Source organism: Psittacula echo (assembly GCF_963264785.1).
Source record: "Psittacula echo genome assembly, chromosome: 5".
Classification (NCBI taxonomy): domain Eukaryota; kingdom Metazoa; phylum Chordata; class Aves; order Psittaciformes; family Psittacidae; genus Psittacula; species Psittacula echo.
In genome coordinates, this window is record NC_137739.1 from 534,617 (window position 1) to 547,783 (window position 13,167).

The following is a 13,167-nucleotide window of genomic DNA, read 5'->3' on the forward strand; positions in this document are numbered from 1 at the left end:
CAGGTTCCTGGCAGCTTCAGCCAGGAGCTGGCTCTGTGGTGAGTTCCTCAGCAGCAAACCCAAGCTGCAGCCCTGCACCGGCACATTGAACTAAACCCAGGATGTTCAGCTGCACCAGGAGCATCACTCATCCCTCAGACCACAGCGGCGTCACAGCACTGTGAGCACAGAGAGAACTTGATTAACTTCTCATTAATTAATACAATTCAGCTTCCCTGCTGGCTCCATGTTTATGGGCAGTGGCAGGGATGGGCAGCACTGCAAGGGGCAGTGGGTCAGGGCCCTGCTGGGGGGAGCTGGACCCTGCCTTGTGCTGGCCATCACAATCCCTGGGGCAGGAATGAGCCCCTGCACTGAGGTACACTCAGTTCTAACACAGCCCTTCCTTCTGCCTGACACAGAGCTGTGCAGCAAATAAATATGATCATTAACAGACACCTCTAACCCCTTGGAGATGATTAATGCTCAGGAAGAGCTGCGATGCTGGCACGGCCAAGTAGGTCAAGTTTCCTCCTATTATTTTATCAGGCTGCAGCAGGGCACAGAAACCTGCTGCTGGCTGAACCCCTCGGGACCTGCCACCACTGCCCAGGATGGAGTTGGCTGGGACATCACCCGGTGATGCTGATACCTGCCTGGGCAGCACAGACACAGAGCAGTGGTGAGGCCTGTGCCCAGGACGTGCCACCACACAGGGCTGATCAACACCTTTGATTTGCTTTGAGAGTTCTCCAAGTTCTTCCACAAGCTTTGCTCAGTGCTGCAGCGAGCAGGAACATGCAGGAATGAGAGGCTCTGATCATATCAAATCTGCAATGGCGTCCAGGCATCACTGCATAATTTATTACCAAACAGCTAATTAGCCGGCTGGTCCAATTAGGGTGACTCCAGTGCAGCTGGGGCTCCGGGTGTGCAGGGAGCAGGGAGGTGACACTTGCCAGTGGTTCAGAGGGTCCATGAGGTGTCAGATGCTCCTGTAACAGCTGCCAACAGCTGGCAGTGGGTGCTGTGCCCACTGGAAGCACTTCGGCACTGACCAAGGAATGATGCTCCTTACACATCCCTGCAGGAACACTGATTCCCGCAGCAGCCCTGAGGACCCTGATGGCACAAGATGGTGTGATTGTGGCCAGAAACAGGGGGACACGGCAGGCACCCCAGTGAGGAGCACCTCTCACCACGCCGGGCACGCAGGCAGCGCTGCTGCTGATATAGGACCCTGCTTGGCCACAGCATCAGTCTCTAGGTTGCCAGGCAGCAGTGGGCAGGCTGGCAATGGGATGCTGTGCCAGGCTGGGGGGTATCCCGGCTCTGCAGAGGAACATTGGAGCTGGGCTGGGGCTCACAGGGTCCCTGGCTGGTTCTGAGCCATGGCATGAGGCAGGTCCACACCAGTACCAGCTCCTTGCTAACCACAGCAGCTCCTGCAGCTAGCACAGCCTGAGGACAGAGACCTGCAGGCTCCAGCAATGGAGATAAGGATGGCTGAGGTACAAATATTTACCCAGCGACTGAATGGCTTCAGCTGAGTTCATTCCTATTAGAGGATCTGTTAGTAATTATCTGAATACACGTTATTACCTGGGGACCTATAATCTGCCACAGTAATGAGTTCAAGTGGCTCATGTGGCATAATAAGCAGGAAAGGGAAGGTGGGAAGGGGCCGGCTGCCATCCGCAGCAAGGGCAGGCAGGGCTCAAGGACAGGGATTGCTCAGCTTCAGGAGCTGCTGCAGCACCACAGCAAGGGACACAAAGCTGGGACCTCACCTCCCCGAGCAGTGGGTCAAGGGCAGGGCCAGGCAGAGCCCAACAGAAGGCAAAAGGAAGCTGAGACCCGAGTGAAAGCGCTGCTTCCCCTGCCAGGGGAGGGATGCACTGCAGGGCACAGCTCCTGTGCAGGGCATGGGATGAATCTGGCTCCATGGGGCTGGGCTCTGGCTCGGCAGCATTATCCCGGCCCTGCTTGCTGCATGGACTCACGCAGCAAACTTGAATGACTTCACGTGACTCTGTAAAGAACAGAGAGTTATCCTCTGTGGCAGGTGTTGACGTATCCCCGCAGCTGGCAAGGGGGAAAATCCTCTCCTGGAGATGTGTCCAGGGTTTGTGTGTGTTTGCAGAGTGCATGGTCCACACTGCTGGCGCCATTCGGGATAGGTCCATCCCCTACACCACAGGGCACGGGAGCTCCACAGATGTGTTGGTGCTCCAAATGGCAATGCAAAAAGGAAAGTGCCCAGGAGGGACTGAGATGAATTACTCTGCAGCTAATCCTGTGAAAGATCCAACCTGCCAGCTGAGTGAAAGCCTGCGATCCGTCTCTTGTGATCACATGCACCATTCTCCTGTGATGCTCTTGGGCTCACACCCCTGCAGGGCCCAGGGTGTCCCCAGGAGGGAGAGGGCAGAGGTGCTCATTCCCATGGGAAAGGGCATCGCTGGTTCTCAGGAGGCAGAGGCTTCAGCCCATACCCTCCTCTTTGCGCAGCTCTTATCCTCTCCCACCTTCCCTGAGGCCCTGCTGCATTTGTGTGTTTTAAATGTACTTCTGTATTTAAGAAATAATGATGCGAGACCGGCAGATAATCTCTGTCCCATCTCTGCCCGCTGCCGCGCTGCCTTGCGATACTCCTGCGCTCAGTCACGGCGCTGTTATGAGAGCAGCGCAGTCATTAAGCTCTAATTTCTAAAACAAAGATAAAATTACGTGATTAAGATCTAATTAAAGCCTAACTACCAGCACCATGAATCACTTCAGCACACAGTTTAATGGATGTCTTTTGAAGCCATCATGCATTTTGTTTCCTTCTGTGGCCAGTGATTTCCCTGCAGGGACTGCCTTGGCTCAGGCTGATGTTTGCTTTCGCTGTGGCTGATTTGGCTGGGGACCACTAAAACTGTTTACAAGTGAGCGAGGAGCTCGAAACCCCGTTTCTAACCAGACAGAAAAGCTCACTTGACAAGCTCCTTCCGACGGCTGTCTCTGTAGGGGAGGGCTCCTCACACAGCCTCGGGCTGGGAGCATGGTTCTGGCCATGCTGTGTGCTCGGTGCAGTCAGCAGGAGCCACGGTGCTCGGTGCCATGGTGCCTGGTAGCCGGAGCTGCACTCAGTGCTGTTAAAACTCCCCTTGTTAGGGAAAGCCAGCAAAGAGGGAAGCCTCCCGCGCAGCGCTCGGGCTGCTGGCTCTAAGGGATGGGGCTATAATAATTTTGATGGAGAGTATTGTCGTTTTCCTCTTTGCCAGCAAATCATCGCCTGCTGATGTCCCAGGGCTGCCTCTGCCAGATCAACACAAGCATTTTAATGCCATCGTTCCTGCGCTGCAGCCTGCCAAGCAGTGATGCTGCCAAGAGCTGCCTCCCCTGGAACCTGCAGCCACCAGCAGCCCTGTGCCCACCGGATATGCCACACCGGCACCGGCACAACCATGGTGCGTGGACAGTGGTCACAGGCTCTGCCGATGGCACAGCACAATTCCCCCTCTGCATTGGGAATGCCAGCCTGGTCCAATAAGGCCATGCTGGAGACCCTGCTGCTCCCGCTTCCCTCCACAGGGCTGGAGGGCACCCTCCCCATGGGCTCAGTGTGCTCAGGGCTCTCTGCACATTCTGCTTCCATCCCAAAAGGCAGCACCTTCAAAACGCTCCTCATGCTTCAGAGCCAGCCCTGCATTTATGGAGCTCAGGGGGGAGATGTCAGAGCCGTGTGGCTGCCAGTGCATCCTGTCCCCAGTGATAGCAGGAGCTGAAAACCCCTCAGCTCCCATCATCTTCAGTGCTGAGACCTGGGGCAGGGGCAGCCCCATCCATCCTGGGGGTGCCAGGCTCCCAGCGGTGATCCCACTATGAGCCAAGGCAGCTATGGCAGATTCCTCAGCACCACATCAACCTGAGAGGATTAGGAGCAAGCAAATCTTATCTTGACCTGAATCCAAGCAAGCCCGAAGACGGCCCCGTAAGTCCCTTGGGGAGAGCCCACAGTGAAATGGCTTCCTCCCTGCTGCTCTCGTGAGGGATGGATAGGAAAGGGTGTTGGAGGGATACCAGACAAAGAACACTTACAGCCCCATTTCAGCTCCTTCCGTTGCCTTTTCTCCGTGGAAGAATGCCTTGTTTTCCCTGCAATAGCGCATTAAGTGAGCACGTGTCCTCCTGGGGATAGCTGCAGCTGCAACAGGTATCTAACAAAGTGCTAAATGGGGAAGAAGATTACCATCATTAATCACACACTGCGAAATGAGGTAGTTCTCAAAACTGCACCCCCATATAATTGTTAGTGGATACAAACAAGGGGCAGTAAGCCAGGGTAATGCTCCCCAGGTGACTCCGACAGCCAGAGGAGATACAGGAATTGAAATTCAGGAGGGCTCCCTGTTTGTGCTGTCTGAGGGATGAGCTTCCTTGTGCTGGCGACAGCGCAGCAGAGCTCCAGCCCCAGTCAGCCCCGTTAACGGCTGCACAAACGCTCCCGCCTGGCGTGAAACAGGGAACACCGGCAAGGCACAGGGGAGTGAGCGCAGGAGCGCGGGGGCTCGGCACAGCCTGGTGAGCTCTCAGGAGCCGTTAGCACCTTTGGAGCACTCGAAGCACCTTTGGAAACCTCCGTTGTCAGAGAGCAGCCTCCAGAGAAACAGGGTCAGGACACACCAGAAGAGCTCCAGAACTGGAGGTGCCAGGGCAGAGCACTGCAGGTGAAGGACCCTGCATCACTGCAGGGTGCCCGAGATCACAGCATCACAAAACCAACCAGGCTGGAAAAGACCTTTGAGATCGAGTCCAACTGCTCCCCAGCACTGCCAAGGCCACCACTAACCCATGGCACTGAGGGCCTCGTCTGTGGTTTGAGATCTGTTACAGGGACGGTGGCTCCATTCCTGCCCTGGGCAGCCTGTTCCAATGCCTGAGCACCCTTTAGGGGAGGAATTCTTATTGCATAGAGCAGATCCACAGCAGTGAGACACCACCCTCAGGCTCCTGCCATTCCCCAGCCCAGCTCTGCCCCTGTCTCTGGACACTCGGCTTTGCTGGAGCACTGAAGCCACAGTGGCCCCATGCAGAGGCTCATTCACTGGCATGAGTGAAACTGGCAGTTAGAGCAACGTGAGCTGCAAGCGGAGAAATGAGAGGGGACAGATTGCCAATGCTCAGGGTGCACGTTGCTGAGCCGCTGATTAAGACATTTCATGCCTGGAGTACCAGGAGTGTGAGTGCTGCCGGCCCCATCGCAGCAGCAGAAGCTGCCGGGCTGCACCCAAAGCAGGGATCACTCAGTGCGTTGAAGAGAAGTGATGGAGATGGGCTGCATTCGCCAGCTGCACTGGGAACCTGCCCTTGAGGCTCTGCAGAATGAGCCCCAGCACATCCTTGGGCAGACGTTGGTGTCTCTTGGAAACCTCATTTTTCCCCCAGTTGTCCTGGCTCGTCCATCTGCAAGGAGAGCCGAGGCACAGCCCCGTGCCAACAGTCACACCAGGCTCATGAGCCACATCCTGCACCCGGCCCTGCCAGCCCCCAGTGCTGCAGCCAGAGCAGCCCCTGTGCTGGGGGGAAACCAGATGGGATGAGGTGATCCATGCATGGCAGATCTGTGGGGCTGCTCCTCGTCTCCCTGCTTACTCCAGGTGCTCCCTGTTTGTCAGCTCTGCTGGAGACATCCAGTGATCACAGCTACAGCTCCTGCCCTTGCTATGCGTTAGCGCCCGGCTCAGCCATGGCCATTAATGAGCTCTGGCTGCTCCTCCTGCTTGCTTCAATTACACTTGAGAAGATGCCATTTACCTGCATGGTCCAGTCTGGCCCCTTGCCACCTCCTCAGGCTCTTTCCTTGCTGCAGGGCTGGTGTGTGAGCAGCTCCACTGGCTGTGGGTGACTGGGTTTGGGTGGTTACAGGGAGCACGATGGGTTTACACGTGGCTAAGCCAGGAGGAGATGGACTGCCATGGGATCAGTGAGGGGAAAAGAAGGGAAGACCATTGGGAGTTGTGGGACAGGGGATGCTGTGGGACAGCCATGGGCTGCACTGGCACCCCCAGCACCCTTCATGGGCTCTGGTAGGACTCGGCTCACCTCCGCACCAGGACAGGGGCTGCTGGGGGCAAACTTCAAAAGGGGAAGGAACCGTTGTTCCTCCGAGTTAATATTCCCTTGTGGATCTTGTTCTCCTCATTATTCTGGTCATTACTTAAGCAGCCGCCGCTCGTCACTCGTGGTTCGGCAGCTGAGGGAAGGGCTGAGTGCAAGAGGCTAATTTATTTTCTTTTAGTGCTTCTCATCCATGGCAGCCCCTGGCTGCTCCTCACCACTGGTAACCAACTGGAGGCATTTCAGATCTTTCTAATGTATGACAGCAACTGGGAAGCAGAAATCACCCTCTCTGAAATAATTCCTGAAACAGATTTCTTTTGGCACTTTGCAATAGATACGCAGAGCAGACGTGGGCTGCATGTTCTAGTTTGCCTTTCCTGAGTAATTTATTAGCCCCGCCATCTGGTTAAGACCTCATTTCTTTCCCCCAGATAAACATACCTCATCGGCGGGAATGGCATCTGCAGGCATGTGGAGAGGAGGAGAGGAGGGCTCTGCTGCCCTGCTCATCCTGCCCAGCCGGGTCCCTGGCTCCAGCAGCCAGAAGCCACTGGCACCATCTCATGTGCTGGGTTCCTGCTGAGATGCTGGAGTGGGAGACAAACGATGTGCTCGGGATGCGGGGCCTGCACTCATCCCAGATGACGCTGAAACAGTGACAGGAACAATTTACAGGGGAAACAGGAAAGGTTCGTGCTGGTGCTGAAGCCACAGAGCTCCTGCGGGTGTTCCATAGCTATCAGCCTGGCTGCTCATCACCTCCATGGGCACCGGCAGGCACCCAGGCACGGGGCACTGGGATGCTCCAGCCATAACGTGCCGCCTGCACCACAGGAGCATCACCCCAGACAGGGCAGCCCCAGTGCTCGATGAGGCTTCATTTGGGTCAGGCCAGGGAAACAGGAGCTGGGCCATTACTCACAGCACACCCGAGCACCGCTTCGGGCTGCCTGTGCCACCCTGCATGGGCACCGGAGAGCTGGGGCACTGTTGACCCCAGGGTGCTGCCCAGGTACTGCCCAGGGCACTGTACAAATGAAGCCTTGGGTGGCCTGGTTTAGTGTGAGGTGTCCCTGCCCATGGCCGGGGGTTGGAACTGGGTGATTTTCAGGTCCTTTCCAACCCTTGCTATTCTATGATTCTATGAATGTGCCACAGCTGCCGCACCCCATGGCGTGTGTGATCCTCACCTGAGGGTCTGCCTTGGCCAAGCTGCTGGAGCGAGGGGATGTGAAGAGCACCCCAAATGCAGCACTGGGCACAGTCATCCCCTTTGGCAGTGGTGCAGCTTCTTCAGGCCCGGGGTGGCTCCGACCTGCCAGTGCTGATCCCCAGCAGCAGACCCACAGGATACAGAGCTGCCGGCAGCAACGTTTCCATCACTGGTGTGTTTGAAAAGCTGCCGCAGTATTTTAGAGCAGAAAGGCAATCAGTCGTGGCTTCCTAATGCACCCTAATGGGGCTCTTTGCACACAAAGGACACGTGGGGTCCGTAATGTGCACCAGGGGCTGAGTAGCACGGCACAGCCGCAGTGCTGTGGGTCACAGAATGCACATCCCCAGCCTGCCTGAGAACTCCTGGAGGAGCAACCAGATCTGGAGAGCAAATGCCATGAATGGAGCCAGAGCACGGTGTGTCCTGAGCAAAGCCCAGCAGCATCCAGCAGCTGATGCTGAGCACAGGGACACGAGGACCCAATCAGGGCCATGGTGCTGGAGACAACAGCAACATGGGCAGAGCCCTGTGCTAAACCGGCCGGGGCTCTCCTTTCATCCTGAAACAGGCACTGGGATGGTGCAGAGGGATGAGACAAGAGCTGCATAAATCTGTTGCTGGGGCTCTGATAAAAGGGAATATGATGGTTAATTAAAGCCTTTCATAATCACATGGATTTGGGTCTTACTTTGGGCCTTTGCTGTGCTCAGAATCATCTTCACATAAGGCTTTGGGAAAACAAAGTGAATTTGACACTCGCTGCCAAGTCTTCATTTCCTTGAGAGCTGGCACATGACCGAGGACAGCACCCACATTCCCATGGGAATAGGCCTTTGACTGCCCCAGGGCAATGGGGTCTTACTCAGGTCTCTGCTCCATTCACACAGCTCCAGCACCCAGCACCAGTGCCCTGCAGGTTGGTGTCCCCCAGGAAGATGCCATCCCTGCGGGTTGATGTCCCCCAGGGAAGATGCCACGACCCAGCAGCAAACCGGCGGCACGGCCACATCTCCTCCTGGTTCTTCACTTTCTGGCACCCTTTTAACCACAGCATCGTGGCACCAAGTGAACCCCTGTCCGGAGCCTGTCATTGCTGCGCCACCATCAGAGAATGAAATCAGGGTGGTTTGACAGGTCCTAATTCTTTTCTATGACAGGCATGAATTTATATTCCCAGGCTCTAATTCCCCCATTAATTGAATCCTGCATTAGTTTTTCCACCCATTTGCCCAGGATTAATGTCAGGCTAATTGGACGTAGCTGTCCAAGCCATCTCACTCACTCGGCTGCCTCCTGGTACAATGCGTTCTCCCACCCAGCACCACTTTCCACTCTTCAGGATCAAGAGGGAAGCTCCAAGGGCTTGCGTGATTCATAGAACCATAGAATCCCAGATTGGTTTGGATGAAAAAGGACCTTAAAGCTCATCCAGCTCCAACCCCCTGGAATGTGCCTCCCTCTCAGCCGTGGCTCGGATGGACACCCCGGTCACCCCCAGCAGCCGATGGAGGGAGAGCTCAAGCACCAGAGCTGGTCCCAGAGTTCTCGGCACAAACCACAGCCAAACCCATGCGCAGCGGTGATGACTGGACCATCCCATTGAATCAACTCCTCTGCTCCTCAGGCTGACAGTGAGGAGTATTTGTAATTAGGACTAAAAATCGAAGGGAGAGAAGAAACAGAATCGCAAATGGGTTTTGGTAATTGAGAGCACTGCTCGTGCTGCTCTGCCAGGCCGGCCTGGGGTCCCTCCAGTGCTCATGTGCGGCCCCGTGGTGCTCTGGGGATGGCACCAGGGACCCCCCCCGTGCTCAGAGCCTCCCGCTCTGTGACCAGTGTTTAACCATGACCAGTGTTTAACCATGATCCCTTCCAGCAGCAACGGCTCGAGGCTGGATCACACAGAGCGACCAGGAGGGGAAGGGGAATGTGTCTGGAAGGAGCTTTATGGGAGGAATTTCTAACCTTTACCCAGTTTCACACCTCCTTTAGCCCTTGGGAGAGCTTCATTCATGTGAAATTCAGGTTGCAGATGAGCTCCCAGCTCAGGCAGCCTGGAAAGCGTCTCAAGGGTGTGATCTCCTTCCAAGTGACCCAGGACCACCGAACCCGAGCACTGCGTGATGGGACATGAGCTCTGGAGCCCCAAGAGCCTGACAAATGCTGGGTAAATTCTGGTTGTAACATTCCAAACCACACAGAGTACACGGGAACTCGTCCAACACTGGCACAGGAAGGGAAACATCTCGCTCACTGCTCTAGATGGGACACCCTTGCTTTGCTGACAGTTTCCCTGGTTCACTTATCCCTCCTTCAGCAGCTTCTTCTCCCCATTTCCTGGGAGGTTGGGCTCTTTGAAGGATGTTTTTAGGGCTGTTTTGAGTGGTTCAGATTTAATTGCAACTCACCATTATCTGAGCACAGGAAGGGAGCTGCGTGGACAGCCAGGACCAAGGGCACCCAGCGGGTGACAGCCCCCGAAGCTGTCACTGCTCTGTGGGGACACTCCACACACCCCAAAGCTGGATGCATCAGGGCCCAGGATACCCAACACCAGTGCCCAGCACCTCAGTGCTCCTGCCAGCAGCAACTCCTTCACCCAGTGCTGCTCAGCACCACATCCCACTGCACTCAGGCTGTGCCTGGCATCCTGGCATCCCAGCAGTGGTGATGCTGCTTTGAGAGGGAATTTGTAGTGACCAAGGGTGATTTGTGGCCCCACAACAAACAGATGCAAACACACGAGTGAGAAGCACCGGCCCCGTGGCTTTTTGAAGCACTGAGCAGCACAAGTGAGGGCGATGCATTATTTAAAGGCTTTTCAAGAGAAGGGAAATCATTTCAGCTTAGTTGGCTTTGTAGGACAGCTTGGGTAGAGAGCAGGGACAGCAGAGCTGCCCGCAGCAGGGCAACGGTGGGGCAGGGAGATGACAGAGCCTGGGGCCATCGGCCACACTGAGGCACAGCACCATGGGGGCCCCAAAGCCTGAGGTGGCTTCTCCTGCAGCCTCAGTGGGGGAAGCCAGGTCCAGCCCAGCACCAGTGGCTCCAGCCAGAGCAGGGCAGGGAAGAGGGGACAGAGCGGCCACCAGTGATGGACGAGAGCCCAGCAGGATGGGCAGCGTGGTGCGGGAGTGCACTGATGAATTGGGTGTCACTGGGTTTAATCCAGAGCCATTAGCCATGCTGAGCACTCGCATATCATTTGTTACACTAATGGATCGCTGGAGGTCATTCGGTAATGAGAGAGGGAGAGAAAGGTTATTAGTTTTTATCAGACATTAATTGGCCAAATTCGATTACTTATTTAGCATGTGCAGTGTATGAGGGGGGCTCTGCCCCAGCAGCAGCCCGGCCGGCAGAGCAGCTCCATGGTGGATACCACAGCACTGCATGGGCACGGGCATGGGGTGGACACGGGCAGATGCCATCACAACCAGCTCCCATCCACACACTTCTCATCGGCTCATCCCAGGCTGCAGGACCAGGGGTTCACAAGGGGCACCCCAAACCCATGCAGCCACCCCACGTGCCCCATGCCCATGGTACAGCCAGTGCCCAGCCTGGAGCAGTGCCACAGGCAGCAGCTCCGGCAGCCACGCTCCATGTGCAGGGAGCAGCAGAAACACTCTGGGAACCACGCAGGTGATACCACATTTATCTAACAAGATTCCAAATGAAAACCAGCATTTGGACTTATTGCATTCTGCCTCAAAATTTGATTATATTTTTCTACGGCTGTAAATCTGCCTTCCTTTCTGCAACATTATTATTAAAGCCGGTATTGAATTGGTGGTGTGATACGTAAAATTTCAATCCTGGCTTTGACATTCCAGGAAGTTAAAAACCAATTACAGTGTGTGCTTTGCCTCGGGACAGAATGAATCATTGAACACAGCCACTTCACCAAGAGAAATTAAAGGTTGGAGCAGCAGCATGGGGAAGGTATTAAGTTAAAATCAAAGGTCAATTAAAGTAAAACTGAGTCTATTTTATTTTTAATATTTTGCTTACATTTTCGTTCCTTTCTGATGAACAAGGAGGCAAAATAAACCTGCACTTTTATTTATCTGCCAGGTAATAAATCTGGGCTGAACTCGGTTTCGGGAGCTGAGAGGGAACATTCAGGTGATAAAACTCCCAGCCCAATAACCAGCATTAATCTCACCATAATGAAGCTGGCGCAGCAATGGGGAAGCTCACACAGCCCCGGTACCAACAGCACCCACTGTACAGCAGCGAGGTCCCATCTTGCCTCACCTGCACTCACTGAGCCACCGTGGCCACCCATGGGACACCGCAGCACCACAGGGACACGTGTCCCCGTCGCTGGCACCCTAAGTCCATGAGACCCACTTGGCCGCAGAGCTCAGCCATGCCACAGAGCAGCATCACGCCACGACAGCATCACACCATGCAGTGCCACTCTGCGCACGTCTAGCTCTGCTCTAGGCTCTGAGAGGCATCCAGGGCAAGCCCCGAAGCCCTTACCTGCTCTTGTCCAAATGGGGGGCAGCAGCTCTCCATCCCACACATCTCGCACCAGTGAGACCCCTGTGTCCCCCAGACTTCCCAGGCAAGAGCAGAGCGAGACCTTTCCCAGCCTTCAATCCTCTGGATGTGGTGCAGCCTGGCACCAGCACCTGACACAGCCCTGGCTGCGGCTTGGACAGCCCAGGACGGACCCACTGCAGGTGCCCCAGCTCATCCCCATTGTCCATCCCCAAGGGACGGAGACAGCACCACCACGGGAGCAGAGCTGCGGGAAGCACGGGCAGCTCCCCACAGGAACAGGACACGGGTGCACACAGAACCCCCCAGGACAGTGCGCAGAGGGCACGGAGGGGCACCCCTGTGCAGGGATGCAGCGCCCGGCTCATCCGCGCTGCAGCAGCGCCTTTGTGTCAGCCGGGGGGCAGGAACCAGCCCCGTGGCACCGACTGCTCCAAACCCAACCACAGCAGCCGCTCCTGCAGCCCGCGGAGCAGGGGCCCTGGAGAGATGAGATCACAGCCATGAACTCATCCGGCGGCGGGAGGGAGCCAGCACGCCCTGAGCCGCGATGGGCTGGAGCCTCCAGCGGCAGCAGGGCAGGAGCGGCGCTGGCCCAGGACCCGCTGTGTTTGCGGCCGTCATTGGAGCAGCGAGGGGAGCCGTTATCTCCTGAGCGGGGGCAGCAGCTCTTGACCCCTCCTGTAAAAGAAAGGGCCGGTTGTGGGCTCTGCTCCCCGCAGCAGTATGTCATCTGTCATGACTCTAACAGATAATCCATACCCTTGAAGTGGAGCACATCATCTGCTCGGGCCCAAGCATAAATCTTTTGCAAAATATTAATATGCTTAAAGACCATCCCAGGGGCCTCAGGAATTGCTCTGCAACGTTCGCACTTGTGCCTGTTGCAGGAGAAACGTGCTCCCCGCAGAGCTGTCAGACACTGCTCTATTGACAGGCTGGAGCACAAAGTTATTGGTGAGGCACAAGAGGGGAGAACCCCCCGGCCCCAGTGCTGCCACCTTGCTGGACAGCCTGACCTATGGAACTGCATCAAGGGCGTTGGGAATGCACCGATTCTCCAGGGAACCGGCTTCTCCCAGATTAGAAAGGGAGCAAGCGTGTGCTGCTCCCTGTGCGGCTCAGGAAGGAGTCATCCCCACATGCCCAGAGAAACTCATTTCAATAAGAAAAGAATCAGACCCAGCAAACGCAGGAGAGCAGAGGTTACCCCAGTGGTGACACCCAGAATGAGCTGACAGCGCTGTGCTACATGGAGTGGTGCTTTTGGCCCAGGATGGGAGGACTGGTACGGCAGAGCTGGAGACACAGGATGCCCAGGGAGTGATGTGGCTGGAATGGGAGCTGGGTAC